This window comes from Chionomys nivalis, chromosome X, assembly GCF_950005125.1.
Source record: "Chionomys nivalis chromosome X, mChiNiv1.1, whole genome shotgun sequence".
NCBI lineage: Eukaryota > Metazoa > Chordata > Mammalia > Rodentia > Cricetidae > Chionomys > Chionomys nivalis.
The window spans coordinates 85,503,582-85,522,159 of record NC_080112.1 but is presented as its reverse complement, the minus strand read 5'-3'; the positions used below and the strand labels follow the sequence as shown (position 1 = coordinate 85,522,159).

General features: G+C 38.2%; 1 pseudogene; it reads left to right on the top strand.

Annotated features, from left to right (window-relative positions):
• Window positions 1–16,084, top strand: part of LOC130868510 (protein SET-like) — a 64,690-nt pseudogene extending 48,606 nt beyond the window's left edge.
• The last annotated feature ends 2,494 nt before the right edge of the window (window positions 16,085–18,578 follow it).

The window sequence follows — 18,578 nt, the reverse complement described above, 5'->3', positions numbered from 1 at the left end:
AGTATTAGTCTAATCAGACATCTCTTGGTTAACACCAAGGTATTTGTATCACTACTGCATCCTTAGGTTTGTGGTGCCATGCTGGTTGTTGTTATAATTAACCTGCATGAAAGCCTGGTGAGATTGTTGTTGGAATTTTGCATTTAGACTTCTTCTAGATTAAAAACTATTTCTCAGGGATACTTGAATCAGTTCTAGCTTCAAAAGTTCCTATGCATGCTACTAGAGGAGAAAGGTATTCAGTAGACTTACCAAGCTGTGAAGTTTTACTACTGGCCTGCAATGATATGCCTATTGATGCAATATTGACAGTGATACTGTGGGAGTAATTAACCATTTTCTGATGGAAATCTTTCTCAGTAGGCTTAACTCGGTCCATAGTCCATGGATACTTAAGTCATATGGGAGAATTTAATATGGCTGCTTTACTAAATGACCACAATTATAAACTGCATACTGAGTTCTTACCATTGTATCCATAGATGATCAAACCTAAAAAACACCAAATAAGCTTCACTTTGTGATAGATCCTGATGATTCCAGAGACTCAGATCTGGTCAACACAGATAAAACTGAAAATAAATAAATAAATAAATAAATAAATAAATAGGAAAAAATTAAAAAAGAAATTTAAAATGTTTATCTATTAGAAAAGAACACAGATACATCTGCATAAACCTACCATTTTTGAGACTATGGCAAGAATCTTGTTATTTCAAGGCCAGCATAATCCTCACAGTTAAGGTTTTGCCTCAAAATTCTTCACAGATCTTGAGAGGACAATAATCAACTTTATATGGAGAAACAAAAAACCCAGGATAGCCAAAACAATCTTATATAATAAAGGATCGTCTGGAGGCATTACCATCCCTGACCTCAAACTCTATTACAGAGCCTCAGTATTGAAAACAGCTTGGTATTGGCATAAAAACAGAGAAGTCGATCAATGGAACCGAGTAGAAGACCCTGATTTTAACCCACAAACTTATGAACACCTAATTTTTGATAAAGGAGCTAAAAGTATTCAATGGAAAAAAGAGAGCATCTTCAACAAATGGTGCTGGCAGAACTGGTTGTCAACGTGTAGAAGAATGAAAATAGATCCATATCTATCACCATGCACAAAACTCAAGTCCAAATGGATTAAAGACCTCAATATTAGTCTGAACACACTGAACCTGATAGAAGAAAAAGTTGGAAGTACTCTACAACATATGGGTACAGGAGATCACTTCCTACGTTTATCCCCAGCAGCACAGACATTAAGGGCAACATTGAATAAATGGGACCTCCTGAAACTGAGTAGCTTCTGTAAAGCAAAGGACACTGTCACTAAGACAAAAAGGCAACCCACTGACTGGGAGAAGATCTTCACCAACCCTGCAACAGACAAAGGTCTGATCACCAAAATATATAAAGAACTCAAGAAACTAAACTTTAAAATGCTAATGAACCCAATAAAAAAAATGGGGCACTGATCTGAACAGAGAATTCTCAACAGAAGAAATTCAAATGGCCAAAAGACACCTAAGGTCATGCTCAACCTCCTTAGCGATAAGGGAAATGCAAATTAAAACAACTTTGAGATACCATCTTACACCTGTCAGAATGGCTAAAATCAAGAACACCAATGATAGCCTTTGCTGGAGAGGTTGTGGAGAACGAGGCACACTCATTCATTGCTGGTGGGAATGCAAACTTGTGCAACCACTTTGGAAATCAGTGTGGCGATTTCTCAGGAAATTTGGGATCAACCTACCCCAAGATCCAGTAATACCACTATTGGGAATATACCCAAGAGATGCCACATCAAATGACAAAAGTATCTGTTCAACTATGTTCATAGCAGCATTGTTTGTAATAGCCGAAACCTGGAAACAACCTAGATGCCCTTCAATGGAGGAATGGATAAAGAAAGTGTGGAATATATACATATTAGAGTACTACTCAGCAGTAAAAAACAATGACTTCTCGAATTTTGCGTGCAAATGGATGGAAATAGAAAACACTATCCTGAGTGAGGTATCCCAGACCCAAAAAGAGGAACATGGGATGTACTCACTCATAATCGGTTTCTAGCCATAAATAAAAGACATTAAGCATATAATGTGTGATCCTATAGAAGTTAAATAAGAAAGTGAACCCAAAGAAAATCATATAGTCATCCGCATGGAGAGGGGGAAGTAGACAAGATTGCAGGGCAAAAACTGGGAACTTGCGGGTGAGGTGGCATGGGGCAAAGGGGAAATGGGATGAGAAATATGAGAAGGGGAGGATGGGAGGAGCTCGGGGGATTGGGATGGTTGGGATATAGGAAGGATGGATACGGGAGCAGCGAAGTATATATCCTATCTAAGGGAGCCATCTTAGGGCTGGCAAGAGACTTGACTCTAGAGGGGTTCGCAGGTGTCCAGGAATATGTCCCCAGCTGGTACCTTGGGCAACTAAGGAGAGGGAACCTGAAATGACCCTATCCTATACTGATGAATTTCTTGCATATCACCTTAGAACCTTCATCTGGCGATGGATCGAGGTAGAGACAGATTCTCAATTTGGAGCAACGGTCTGAGCTCTTAAGGTCCAAATGAGGAGCAGAAGGAGGGAGAACAAGAGCAAAAAATCAGGACCACGAGGGATGCACCCACCCACTGTGACAGTGGAACTGATTTATTAGGAGCCCACCAAGGCCAGCTGGTCTGGGACTGAATAAGCATGGGTTGATTCCGGACTCTCTGAGCATGGCGGTCAATGAAGACTGATGAGAAGCCAAGGACAATGGCACTAGGTTTCAATCCTAATACATGAACTGGCTTTGTGGGAGCTTAGCCTGTTTAGAAGCTCACCTTCCTGGACGTAGATAGAAGACCTTCGTCTTCCCGCAGGGCAGAGAATTTGGACTGCTCTTCAGTATCGAGAGGGAGGGGGAATGGTGTGGGGGGAGGAGAAGAGGAGTGGGGATAGGGGGAGGGGAGTGGGGGGAGGGGGCAATATTTGGGAGGAGGGGAGGGAAATGGGAAACGGGGAGCAGGTGGAAATTTTAAAAAAATAAATAAAAGAAAAAAAAAAAAAAAAAAAAAAAAAAAAAAAAAAAATCCTCTCATTGGGTGACGGAAACAATTCTGCCTGTGCTCATGCAGTCCTTGGGTTTGTTGCATTGTGAGTTTACTCAGTTTGTCCCATGTATCAGTATAGTTTCCCATTAAGCTAAAGTATGTGGTGGACTTAAAACTCACCGTTTTGCTTCCATCTAAATTCCTGTTCACTCTGACATTTTCTGGAACTGGATCAACAACATAAAACTATTGGTCATAAAAACTGTCTCTGTGAAATGCAAATCAAAACAACTCCGAGATTCCATCTTACACCTGTAAGAATGACCAAGATCAAAACCACTGATAACAACTTATACTGGAGAGGTTGTGGGGTATAGGGAACACTCCTGAATTGCTGGTGGGAATGCAAGCTGGTACAGCCCCTTTGAATATCAGTATGGTGGTTTCTTAGAAAATTAGGAAACACCCTTCCTCAAGACCTAACAATACCCCTTTTGACATCAAAGGATGCTCAATCATGCCACAAGGACATGTACTCCACTATGTTCATAGCAGCATTGTTTTCCATAGCCAGAACCAGGAAACTAAATATCCTTCAACTGAAGAATGGATAAGGAAAATGTGTTAATTTACAGAATGGAGTATTACACAGAAGAAAAAAAATAATAAAATTATTGAAATTTGCAGGCAAATGGATAAAGCTAGGAAACATATTGAGTGAGGAAAAAACTCAGACTGAGAAAGAAAATTATCATATGTACTCACTCATAAGTTGTTTTTAAAGATAAAGAAAAGAAAACCAGCCTACAAATCAAAATCCCAGAAAACCTAGACAAAAGTGACGATTTTAAGAGAGACATACATGGATCTAATTTTAATGGGAAATAGGAAAAGACAAGATATCCTGAGTAAATTGGGAGCATGGGGACCCTGGGAGAGGGTTGAAGGGGAGGGGAGAGGAAGGGGAAGGGAGCAGATTAAAATGTATATTCTCTGTTTTTCACTGAATTTGCAATTCTACAGACAACAACTTAGGGTTTTTTTATGCCATATCCAAAATCAGGTTTATACTTATTGGCAGCTAAGCTACATCTTTTCACAGCTACTAGCACTGTCTTAGTAAAACTGTTTCTTCGATCCTTGCAGCATACTCTTAGTAAACCTCTTATTTGTCTTTGATGTGGGCTTTTTCTTTTTTTACTTTGTTTTAGATGTGTTTCCTGATTGCAGAATTAACAAATCTTTTAACTTGCTGCATTCACGACTTCCACTAATTATGTATGTTGTTTATATAGCTTTATTTTTATCTCTTAAGTTTGCTCTAATTTTTTATTTAGGGTTTCTGTGTCTTCATTGAGCCATCTTGCTGTCCTTGATTTATAACTTTAAGAGTTTCACTTATCTACACTTTAATTAGAGATTAAAATATTAGTAATTTTTCAAATTGTTCTAATAGCCTGAAAATTTACATATAAATAACATGTATTTTAAACTATGGTAATAATGTAAAACTCATTCCTTTTATAATTTCTATAACACATTACTTTAATTCTTAAACATTTAGTTGTCCTACATAATAATTTGTATTTGAAGATAAATTCCCAAGATTTTTCATTCTTAACATGTTATTAGGTGCTTTCTGGAACAATAGAATGAGGCTCAACTTTTTTAACCTAAACTTCCAGCTTAAATGGCTGTCCTAGTTTTGTTTTCTACTGGTGTGATAAATACTATGACCAACAACAACTTGGGGAACAAAGGGTTTATCTTGCTTACATATCAGGTAAGGTAATCATTGAGGGAATTCAGGGCAACAATTCAAACAATAAGGGAGTTATAATCCATGGAAGTAGAGAAAGAGTTTACAGGTCTTCTCTCCATGGCATCCTCATATTGCTTTCTTATACAGCCCATCACCAGGTTCAGGTGTGACACCACCCACAGTGGACTGTGCCCTCCCATTCAAACCATCAATCATTATAATGTTCCAGATACATGCCATCAGCCACTCTGCTGGAGGAAATTCCTCAAGTGAGGTTCCCTGTCACAACCTAACTTTTGCTTGTGTCAAAACTGATAAAAACTAACAAGTACAATGAGTGTCAGTGATAACTGACAGAACCATGTTTACTAGTTTATTCTAAAGTGACGATTAAAAGTTAACTGAAAGTAAAGAAAGTTTGGCAGATGTACAGAAGGAAACACTTCACTTGTATTGCTTGCTACATTCTTTTTTAATTTTTTCTTTATCTAATTATCTTTATACAAAATATTCTGATTACAGTTTCCTCTCCCCCAAGTCCTCTGAGATCTTCTCCACTTTCCCAGCCACCTGAATCCACACACTTTCTATCTCTCCTTAGAAATCAGTCATCTGAAAAATGATAATAATAAAGTAAGTAAATAAATAAAACAAGCAATCCAGAACAGTTTAAATTCAATTGTAGTCAATAAAAGTTGATGAGTGAGTACATCTTCTGTCATTGCAAAAACAGTTCAAAGACATAGTGAAGGTAGAATTTTAACGTATGTAATTTCAATGCATGAAACATGTACCTCATAGGATTTTGTGTACTTTCCTCTTTTATGATATCAATGAGTTAGTACAGTATAAGGAAGTTGATGTGTTTTTCGAATTGTAATGAAGTTTTGAATTATTTATTTTGTAATGTAATTTATTAGGTGCTTATCAGTTTTTTCATGTCTCCTTTGCCTGAAAATAATATTTAGTATACTGCACATAATTGTTAGTATTATTTTAAAAATTAATATGGGAGTAATATAAGTATAGTTAATCATTTTCTTACTAAAATTGTATAGTATCTTTCTTATTATTTTAAAAAAATTCACTTTTGCTGTCTTTAAACCATGATGTCTTGCTATTGTTCTTTTCGATTATATTTTCCTTCCTTGCAGGTCTCGGAAATACTCTTAGAAGATTTTTTGGAAATTATCTCTTAGATATTGATGAATTCAAAGAAGAGAATTACTTCCTGGAGTTTTTGTATACATTTAAGGACAAAGTACCAGTGTCACATATTGATGCATCATTGTAGTATGGCACATTTATCTCAGATAAATAATGTTTCATGATGTAAGAGATTTCTAACTACATTGAGTGCTGAATGTATTACTACACCATAAAACACAGTGATAATTTTGAGGGAGATTGTTCTTGAATTGTAGTGAGCAAAAACTCAAGTGTCGAATAATTCTGAGTATACAAAACTAGAAATATACATATCATTCATTGCTTATCAATACAGTGACAAGCAATTCAGTCACAAATGCTGCACATTGTCAAGAAAATCATCAAAAATCATTATTAATGAAATTGTTTTTAACTCTATTCTTTAAAAATAAATAGTAGAACACAGATAGTTATTATAACATGAGTATATATATATGTTATAACAGATCATTTTAATGGAATGAATAGAATTTTTACAGCATTATTAATATTCTTTTTTTATTATCATTATTTATTTATTTTTATTCTTTTTTAATTAAAATTTCCACCTGCTCCGCTCCCCGTTTCCCATTTCCCTCCACCTCCTCCCACATATTACCCCCTCTCCCCACTCCCCTCCCCCTATCCCCACTCCTCTTCTCCTCCCCCCACTCCATTCCCCTTCCCTCTCGATACTGAAGAGCAGTACAAATTCCCTGCCCTGCGGGAAGACCAAGTTCCTCCCACTTCTATCTAGGTCCAGGAAGGTGAGCATCCAAACAGGCTAAGCTCCCACAAAGCCAGTTCATGTATTAGGATCGAAACCTAGTGCCATTGTCCTTGGCTTCTCATCAGCCTTCATTGTCCTCCATGTTCAGAGAGTCCAGTTTCAACCCCTGCTTATTCAGTCCCAGTCCAGCTGGCCTTGATGGGATCCCAATAGATCAGTTCCACTGTCAGAGTGGGTGGGTGCACCCCTCGTGGTCCTGACTTACTTGCTCATGTTCTCCCTCCTTCTGCTCCTCATTTGGACCTTAAGAGCTCAGATCGTTGCTCCAAATTGAGTCTCTGTCTCTATCTCGATCCATCGCCAGATGAAGGTTCTAAGGTGATATGTAAGATATTCATCAGTATAGGATAGGGTCATTTCAGGTTCCCTCTCCTCAGTTGCCCAAGGTACCAGCTGGGGACATCTCAATGGACACCTGCGAGCCCCTCTAGTATATACATTCAAGGACTTAAATTATTTAATATTTTGATTGCTAAATATAATTCTTTATAAAATGTGTTCAATATTATGTGACTATTTTGCTAAGCATATTGAAGCATTACAGATGTATTCAGCTTAAGTAAAATCTGGAACACAAGGATTCTAAATGACAAAAAACTAGAGCAGTCAACTTGGCCCTCAGATTATGCCACAATGAAGTTCTCTAAAATTTATACTTTCCTAAAAGAGCAAATCTGTCAAGAAATAGTAAAGACTAAGAGTGTCTGAGTTACACATAAGATAGATGCATTTTTGAAGATGAAAGATTGATGACACAAATAAGAAGGTGCATCCCTCACTCTGATTCCAAAACTATATGTAAATTCATTATAAATATGAAATGGCAATGGCACGGATATAACATAACACACAATAAAAAAAAGAATTGAATTAAAAATGTTGCATTATGGTAATTTGATATGGGATTCCCCCTCTTTATGTTACGAATATATTTACTATCATTGTTTAATGAAGAAGCTTCCCTGTGGCAGGGCAGATTATAGGTACATGGGGAAATTAAATACAGAAAGAAAGAAGGTGAAGTCAGGCAGTTACCAACCAGCCATTGAGGAAATAAGACATAGAAAATGACATAGTGACACAGCCATGTATCAGTACATAGATCAATAAAACAAGGTTAATTTAAAGTGTTAAGTGCTAGCTAGAAATATGCCTGAGACATCAGTCAAACAGTGTTGTAATTAATACAGTTTCTTCATGATTATTCTGGTCTGGGCAGCTGGGAAACCAAAGTTGAGGCTTCATTTACAGTAACTGCAGTGGATATAAACTTTTAGATATATGTTGCATGAGTCTCCATTTCATGCAAAACTCAATAACCAATAATACATAATGAAATCCCTCAGCTGTTAGCCCTTTCAGGTTCTACCAAAACCGTAACTATTAAACAGTACCACAATGGGAAGATCATTATTTCCCAAACAGCTATATCTCTGATACTTACCTTTGCAGAGGAACTTCCTGTTGAACTGGGAGATTTCATTAGGATTGTGTTGCCTTCTTATAGCATTACAATTCTTATTTTGTTTGGTTACTTTCCTTTCAGAAGTTTATCTTCTCAAATATTTCTCACTTAATATTGTAACCATAACTAACTGTGTATAACTAAAATTTACTTTTTCCTTATGAAAAATGATATTATCAGAAGAAGATGTAGTATAATATTGCAGAAGCATAAGTAAATCTAAGAAATTACTTTGCCAGCTAGATCTACGATCCCAGTAAATGTGGTGTTTCCTCCTGATCTCACTTGGCAATGTGAATAGGATAAGGGTAAATACTGAACACTAAATTTATGAGAACATCAGAAGCCCACTGGAAGCCATAGTAATCCATATGCTTTATACTGCATACTTGATTTTGATGCACTTTTCATTTTAAAATAAAGAAATATAATCAAAACTAATTTTGATTTGGAAAGTTGTAGTTGTAATGAAATATGGTAGTAGGCTGCAGTTCTATATTAATCAAATCATACTGATTTCCACCAGTTTTACTTATATTCATTTACATAATATACTCATATACTTACTTTGCAATGAGAACATTTGAAAGTTACTCCCAATGAAAATTTGAAACGAACGATAAAATGTTGCTAAGTATACTTACCATGCTATATAATATATATATATATATATATATATATATATATATATATATATATTGTATTTAATGTCCTAACTACCATCATTTCTCCACTAGCATCTGTAAGCACCATTGACTCTAGCTTTCTGTGTGATATATTGTTTTAAATTGTATTTAAAAGTTGAAACATGTAGCAATTGCCTTTCTTCGCCTAATATGTTTCATTTATCAAAGTGACCTTCATTATAAGTATGTTATCAAACAGTCATGTTTTCCTTCTTTGGAGGTACACAAATTTCCCCTTGCATGTGACATTCTCTCTATTTTCTTGATAAATATTTAGGTATGTTGAATACATGGACTAATTTCAATAGGTCTACACTCTACACTGAAATGCAATTATACCTTTGACAAGCTGACTTTAAATAGTTTTTATAAGTACCCAGAAAAAGACTAATGGTTATATGGTGATTATATTTTAAGTTTGTTAGAAATCTTTACAATGTTTTCACTTTTATCTGTACTCATTTTTATTCTTACCAAACATGTATGAGCTGCATCCATTTTCATCAATTTTATATGTTTTTCATATACTATATTTTTATCATATTCTTTCCTCTCCCCAAATCCCCCCAGATTTTCCCTGCCCATTCAATTTCATGTTCTGTTTCTCTCTTAAAATTAATCAATTAGTAAAATGTGGAAGACACAAAAGACAGCAAACCAAACCAAAGAGAAATCATAAAAAAAAACATGGAGTATGTTTTGTGTTCATGAATTATTCTTTTTTTTTCTTTTTTTTTGATTTTTCGAGACAGGGTTTCTCTGTGGTTTTGGAGCCTGTCCTGGAACTAGCTCTTGTAGACCAGGCTGGTCTCGAACTCACAGAGGTCCGCCTGCCTCTGCCTCCCGAGTGCTGGGATTAAAGGCGTCCACCACCACAACCCGGCTCATGAATTATTCTTTAACGTGAAGCCTGCGACATTGTATGATTGATAAACACAATGTCATCCAAAGAAAAGACTGATTTTCCCTTTCCCCTTCACTATCAGTCTCAAATAGCTTCTTGGTTAGGGGTGAAATTTTGTGTCTACTTCCATTTCTCTTTGCTAGTATTCTTCTGGCTATAGCTAGTGCAGGTATTTTGCATCCTGTCACAGTCTTTCTGAATTAATATGTGTAGCATCCATGTCATATATTAAAAACATTTTTCCTTGGAGGTGTCCACCTCTCATTGTTATAATCTTTTTCCTCCTCTTAGTTTTAAGGTAAGGTATTTGGTAAAGACATCCTATTTAGAAATGAGTGAACCAAGATCTCCTTTTCAATACATATTGTTCAATTTTCAGGTCTCTGTGTTAAGTACCATTTACTGAAAGAAGAAGCTTCTCTGGTGAGGGATGAGGGATGAACTTATCTAAGAATATATCAATACATAATTAGAACTCATTTTATTACTGTGTTATTGTAGCAAATAATAGTAGTAGGTTTCACACTAGGGTCCATAACCTATGCACTCTCATGTTCTTCATTTCATTAACCATGTCAGGTATGGGTTCCATGTCATAGAGTGAACCTTACACCAACAACAATAAAATGGTTAGTTACTCCCTCAACATGTGTCACAATATTGTATCAATCAATATAATTTACAGGCAGGTCACTGTTATAGGTCTTAAGTTTCTTAGCTGGTGATAGTGATGATTGTTTTTCACCCTTAATAGTGAGCTCTATGAATGCTAGTCAGTAAAAGTGAAGCTTCCAGTTGGTGATCAACTCAATTTTTCCCATGTTTGATCTTGTAAGTTAATGATGTATTAAGTAATAGAGCATTGCCATCGTGTAGATGGTAACTAATTAAATTAACAATAACCTGCCACTGGGGATATCTACTGATCCATTTTGATAAAAGAATTAATGAGATGTAAACTATTCTTGGTAGTGAGGTCTTTGTTTATTGCCATAAGATGTGTATTTAAGGGCATTCTTTTTCCCCATTAAAACTCTTATTCTTAAAATGTTTCCTGAGGTGGGCCGGCGGAGCCAGCGATAAGCGGCGACAGTTTCCCACCAGTGGGAGGGCACGCACCATGCGGCCTGTGGTGGCACTCCGCGGGCTCATGGAGCAGCAAGCTCTGGTGGGTCCCGCAGAGTTCCCAATGCACAGCAGTTGTGAGCAGACCCATGGACACAGAAAGTAACCATAAAAGCATTTATTGAAAGGGGAGAAAGGGAAGGAGGGAGAGAGAAGAGAAGGGGGAGGGAAGAGAAAAAGAAAAAGAGAGAAAGAGTCAGAGAAAACGCGTGTGCATGCTGAAGAAACAGAAGAGGGAAAAAAGATGGCGCGGGCAGGTCAGAGGTAATGGGAGTGGGTGTGGCTTGTCCCTTAAAGGGACAGCAAAGCACAACATTCCCAGGTCTTCCTTATAATAAAAAGCAGGAGACGAGACACCACAGCCCAAAGAAACTGGGGCGGCGAACTCTCAAGACTGCTTCCTGCTGATTGTGGGCGTCGTCTTTTGGGGGGCGTGAGAGAAGGCTGGGTGCTGGTCGCATCCTGGCATGGCTGGTTTCTTTGCCTTTGACTGGTGTCTGTGGCATGAAAATTGTCTGGTGTCCCTAAGGTATTGGCAGAACAAAAACAAAGTTAAATTAAGAAAAAAAAATTTTAGGACCAGGGAATTGAGGGGGTATCTGACCTGTTTAAGATGGATTTCTTAATTCGGCTCCCTTTTGGTGAGGTCACCTTGCAAAACCTCAACCTGGCGAAACCTCTCAGTTGTCAAACTGTCAGAGATCTTTGAGAAGGATAAGATTTTACTTGAGTTACTGATTAAAAAGTGACAGAGAGCTTACTTGATTGGCACTCAGAGCTACTCTTTTTATGGGGGGTCCTCCTGGTCGCTGAAGGTTGTATTTGACCTTTGCTGTTTAGCGCAGGGCCTGTCAGGCTGCAGAAGAAACTGTGGGCTAAGAAATCTGTAGGAAGACAGGCCTACCTTGACCTGAGCAGCTAGGCTGTCGATTCCAGCAATTTCGTCCACGTCTGGAGGTCTTTACATTAGACGAAAGGCAGGTTTGCACAATGGTCAGCACATTGCAGTTGAAGCGAAATGCAGAAGGACGTTGTTCTGCACGTGTCTGTCTTTTGTCTTCTTTGGAGGGAGCAGAGAGCTGCTGCTAGGAGCCAACCTGTCCCTTTTTTGTTGTGAAAAGTTTTTTTTTAATAATTAAGTATTTAAATATCACATTCCCTAGATCTCTGAGCAGTTGAGGGCAAAGAACTGTTTGTAATATAAGGTTAGTGGCAGAACCGACAATGGTAGAGAACAGCTTAAGAGACTTAAAGGTACATACCAGTTTTAAATATGAGACTCATGTTTTGTAGTCTGAAATGAGATGTAATAAACAATTATTATACATAGAAAGAGTGAACAAGAATTGGGCAATGTGGACGCCTGCTCAAAACACATTTAACCGAGTTAACATGAGGAGTTTAGTGAGAAATGGGTGAAGAGGCAGAGTAAAACCAGGAGAGTGTGGTCACGTGGCCTGGTTCCCAGCCAAGATGGCGACCACCATGAGGCTGGAACTGAAAAAAAAACTGCACCATGCCATGGCTGGAATTGAAAAAGCCGGGAAGCCGGTTGCTATCCAGAGCCAAAATCGTGAAAACCCACAGAAGGAACACGCAGGACCGCGTGGAAAAGCATCCTTTGTCCACGGGTGGGGTGCTATGGCCTAGCTGGATCCTGGCGACCCAGAAACCAGGAAGGCTGGGGGCACCACTCCGAGCGACGCTTAACCATAACCGTCGAGAGAAGAGAAAAAAGGAAAGAAAGGAAATGGAAAGAAAAGATAAACACACTGAGGACCCAGTCTCCAGTCGAATGCACTGCACGGGAAGTGTGCGGTGCTAACGCGGGTGGACCGGCCCCCGGGACCCAATCCAAACATGGCTCTGGCAAAGGAAAGCAACCGCAGCAGAACGAAAGCAACCGTAGCAGAAGGGGAGACACTCACCAAAAGAAGAGCCGATTGTAGCAATTAGGAAAGCTGGCGAAGTGGAAAAGAACCCAGTTTAGGAGTCACGTGGCACCAATCTTATTCTTAAAATGTTTCCCAAGGCAGGCTGGCAGAGCCAGCGATAAGTGGCGACAGTTTCCCACCAGCGGGAGGGCACACACCGTGCGGCCTGTGGTGGCGGGTAACAGACACGTAAACACAGAGATAGGCATAAAACATTTTATTGGGGGAGAGAGGCAGAGAGAGAGAGAGGGAAAAGAGAAAGAGAGAAAGAGGGGAAGAGAAGAAACGCGTGCACATGCTGAAGAAACAAAAGAGGGAAAAGGAAGATGGTGCGGGCAGGTCAGAGGTAATGGGAGTGGGTGTGGCTTGTCCCTTAAAGGGACAGCAAAGCACAAGATAAACACTGATATTTCTGTTAACAATTCTTTCATAAAGTAAAAGCTTCAATTTCTCATTTTTAAATTGTTTAATTTGCTTTCCAGCAATCAAATTGTTTTGATTCCTAATATCTTTTGCAAATTAATTCTTTGATTGTGTGGCTTTCAAATATTATCTTTCAATAATTTATAGATTTCTATTCAAATCTGATGAATTCCCTAGGGTTAATTTGATTTGATTTCAAAGAATAATCTTACATTACCACCCACTTCCAAAACTTATATATCTAGCTTCTATACAATGATGACATCTGGATGTCATCACTTGCCTCCTATAGATGCAGAGTCAGTCTTTATACTGTCTTGATATTTCTTTCTTTGAGTACTTAGCATAATGGTTTTCAGAAACAAAAGTTTCTTTGGAATATTCACTTCCAATGCTCTCTCTCTCTCTCTTTTGTCTACCAACAATGAGGTGTGCATGATTCATGGAACAGGCTGTACCTATATCAGGCAAGTGATGACACAGTGACAAACTGAACTCTTATAGTTTTCTTTCCTTCAATTTCTTACTGTTCTATCACAACATCTAATTTTGTAAATGTGCTTTGTTCTGAACTGTTGTCTTTCTACATTTGTTCACATATTTAAGACAAGCATATAGCACAAGTTGGCCAAGGGTTGAAGAAGCATTGTGCCGCAGCTTTCTGAGATATAAGAAAGTTTTAGGTTCTGTGATCACATTTTTATATTTATTTTCTTTCAATTGTACCCTTAGCTGCTGCCATCTTATGTTTTTTTTAACCTTGTCTTTAATATTCTCTTTCTTCTTAGTAGTCCCTCTTCTATTTTCACTTTGTTACTCTGCTAAAAATGGACAGTCTTGGTATTTTCTTTCACAATCATGAAAAGTTTAGGTGGTAATAAAAGACCAATCACCCAACTGGAAGACAGTGTGATTTTTTGTACAATTTCAAGATCTTGTAGAAATTTTCTCATTTTAGAATAAGGTCAATAAGAAATAAATTATTTCTTAATAAGAATGGTGTGTGAAATTACCCAAGAACCTAAGGATATGACCTATATCTAAAATTCCTGCAATATCTCACATTTCTACTGCTTGCAATCAAATCTTGAAAGTGTGATCATTTTAATAACAAGCCATATCCAACCCATTACGTTCCATTCCTGGATTCCAAATGTATGATTATCCCAAATATAATAACGGTTAGTCTCCTATAGTCCAATAAAGTATTAATGATCTTGTTTCCCTTAAAATCCCAAGTTCCATCATACGAGAGTCAAGGTAAATTCTACATAGCAATGAGTTTTAAGATTTGAGACAACTCATCTACTTCCAATATTCATTACTATTCCAAATAGGAGGAATAAGAACTATTATCTCAAAATCAGACCCAAAGTCACCAAAGAAGACATTAGGCTCTATACCTCCTATCTAACAACTTTTTCAAACTATCACATGTGGAGTCTGCTTAGTGCTGTCAGAGGTCCTGCTAGTGCCCTAGCCAATGAGGTGTGACCACCCAATGCTGTTTGAGTGTCTAGAAAGAGGCTCTGTCAAGGGTCCTGATCATGCCTAACCAATGACGGACATCTAGGCTATGTCAATGGATCAGAACATCCAGGGGCTAGGAGGATATATAATGTTTTCCCCATTGTTAAATAAATAAGTTTGTTGTATATCTATAACTAAACTCCTGGTATCTGTATCCATTGACATTGTGTCTTCTCACCCTCTCCTGCAGGAAGATGTTAGAACCCAGCTACATCTGGCATATGGAACAGGGAATTCTAGTATAGCTTTTGAGCTCATCTAGTCAGAGTCCCTTTCTTTCATTGCAATCTCTGTGATTCAACAACCTGCTTGGAGGCTTAGACCCCACTGAGCTCCTACACAAGGGCAGCTACCTAGGCAAGCCCTGCCCACCAATGTGACTACAGGGGAGAACAATGATTATTGAACAGAGTTGGGGAAGTCCCAAAGTATAAAAAGATGGGGTTAGTGTTGCAAAGGCAAATAATTTAAAGGATAAATTTAAAAATATCAGGTCTAAACTTCTTCAAGTTGTTGCCAATAACTCAAGTGAAGATGCGGGGGGCGGCACTACCACTGCTACTATTCTGGCATGTTCTATTGCCAAGGAGGTTTTTGAGAAGGTCAGCAAAGGGGCTAATCCAGTAGAAATCAGGATAGGTGTGATGATGTCTGTGGATATTAGAATTGTTGACAGGACCATTGGCCAGCACCTTGTCAGACTAAAACATATAGCTGCATTCCTAGGCCTGACTCCTGCCTCATCTGCAATACCAATCCTTTGTACCATAATCACCTGGAGTCCCTCAGGCTGAACCGTCTGTTAGCACCCCAGCCTCCATACCCCAAAGCCCAGCATGCTGTTCGGGATGCAGAGCCAACTGCCAACTCTTCCTTGCCACCTCTGGCCCTGCTTCTGTTTCTTCTAGTTTAAATCCATTTTTATGGTCACACATAAAGGTGAGAATAATAGTCCTTTGCCATGTGGCTCCTCAGTGACCACTACAACTTTTTCCAGCATATATCCACTATGCCTCCTTTACAAGTTATATTAGATACCTTACTTTCTTTATGTCCTTGCCCTTTCTGAGTAGAAGCTGTCACTATGCCTCCTTTTGAAAACTTGAATATGTACAAGTTATAATAGATACCTTACTTTGTTTATGTCCTTGCCCTTTCTAGGTAGAAGCTGTCAATGCTATCAAGGTCTTTAAATCAGCAATGGTAGTTATGGTGGTACCTTAAGACTGATAAAGGTCATGCCTTTTCCTTTTAACAATTCAACACTATTAACACCCTTAAATAAGCAATGGTAGTCATGGTGGTACTTAAGACTTATAAAGGCCATGCCTTTTCCTTTCAACAATTCAATGACTTTTTGGGGTCCTGGAAGATTTCCCATACTACTGACATCCCCTGCAGTACACAGGGACAAGCTTTTGTGGAGAGAACAGAGTTCTTAAGGAGCTCTTGGCCATGACTATCTTGCCAGAGGCTAGGAGAGATCCTCATCTGGTGTTATCAGAGGTTCTTTTCCATATGAACTTTCTCAATTTTGATAACAGGGGGGTCAGTGCACATTATAAGCATTGGGAATCTCTGCCAAGGAAGACAACCCTGCCTCTGGTAAGATGGAGAAATCCTATCTCCATCCAATGGCAGGACCAGCCTTCCCACTAACAAATGGAAGAGCGTATGTTTGTGTTATTCATCAGACTGCCTTGACACCAATATGGATCCTGGTAAGAAATGTACACCAAACCATGGATCAGCCTGATTCCACAAAGAAGTAAATAACCCAGGATGCATAATGTATATGCTCCTCTTTGTTGCTCTCATTGCTATTGAATACCTTTAAAGGCCAATCTTGAAAGTCTTGACTCAGGGTTCAAAAGTGAAGCCACAATAAGTGTGTGAACTAACGGTTGATGGCTGTATGAAAAGAATCTTCTCTCACGTGTTCTTTCCATTTTTGTTCTCCTCATTTTTTCCTCTTTATTTTACTCCCTGTACCATATTTTTTGTCCTAATTGTTTATAGTTTCTTTTCTCTAATTTTCTGCTTCAATTCCAAATCCCAATTCTTTTTTACAATACTCTGTTCCAATTCATTCCTGTTATAATTACTCTTCATTCTTTCTTCCTTCTTTTTCTTCTTATTTCTTCTCAACCATTTCTCATATATTTTATTTCTATCTATGAATTTCTCAGCACACACACACACACACACACACAGGTTCATTAGCAGCCTGTTAATAATAAAAAAAGGAAAATTCTAAAGGACACAGGCATTCTTTGAGGAAATGTAGCAAAACTTATTGGTTACTTTGTAGCTAAACAGAGCTACAGCTCTGTCCCCCACAGTTTAAAAAGGGAGAAATCTAAACCAATGAGATATCTAAGGAAAAGGCAAAGAATATGTGCATTATTTTTCATTCCTTAAGTGTGATTAATAATATACAGATAATGTTAGCCAGTTAGGTGCTATTGGCCTCTTGAAGGACTAAGATAGAACAAGGACAGCCACCTGAAATACCACCCTAACTTATCATAAATCTTCTGAAGGCTTAGGTCTTACAAGGCCATAACCCTGCAATTTCTTAAGTAAAATCTATGTACATTCCATTTGTGATCTGTCCAGAAGGACACATGTATGAATAGCTTGCTCTCTCAGGATAATGATAGAGAACAGACTTCTAAGTTTCTCTCCATAATGTGAAGAACATATTATAGAGAGAATTCATCCTTTTGACCATCTACAAATATGTGTGCCCATAAATTGAGATGTATTCATGAGGTTACTCGTATACCTTACATGAAAATGCATGGTATTGGGGAGATAACATAGCTGTTATTGCAGAAATAAAATTACAGATGATAGCAACAATTTTCAGAGTCAGTGCCCTACTGGCATTGCCAGTCGGGATTCCTCCATCTGAAAATAATTTCTCGGGTGGGTTGACATTTGAATTATCAATTGTGATGATCAATTGTAATTGTAACATGGCTCACAATGGCTCATAATAAGTTCTCCTGAAGCATTGTCCCCCCAAAATAAATTTATTAAGGGCAGAAGATATAGCCTTTGACAATTATCTTTTTTAAAAAGTTTGACATAATAAAAAAGGCTATTTCATCCCTCCTGGATGCTTACATATACATTAATTGGTAGTTTAGTATTGCTAATCATTATTCTCTTAAACTGTCTCTGCAACATATCTGATAGAAGTGAATAACAGCTAAGGTGACTCTTTAGGTGTTAATGGCTCTTCAGCATCTTCACAGTTCTTCATAGAAGGTTATTCATGCTTGATTATCTGCTGCTTGTTCTCCCCCACCATGGCAGCTTTCCAGGAATAAATGTTTTTTGAGAGCTAATAATCAATAATGGGTAAGAGCTTGTTTGGCAGGCCAACCTAAGGTAGGCACAGTAAAGTTGGTGAACTCTCCTGAGGCAGGGTCAACAAGGACAGAACAAAGAACTCTGGGACCCACTGAGCATCCATATAATAAAAAGGGGTGGATATGTGGGAAGTTAAGGAATACCAGTCCAAGAGGAGCCAACCTGAAGTCTGCATGGTGCTGTCAGAGGTCCTGATTGTGCCTTCCCATTGAGAGGCGACCATATAATGCTGCCTGAGGGCTTAGCATCAGGAACTGATTATGTCAGCCAATGGGGGGGTTGGCCATGCAATATCAACAGATAGGAACACCTGTGTACGGGGCAGACACAGAAGATT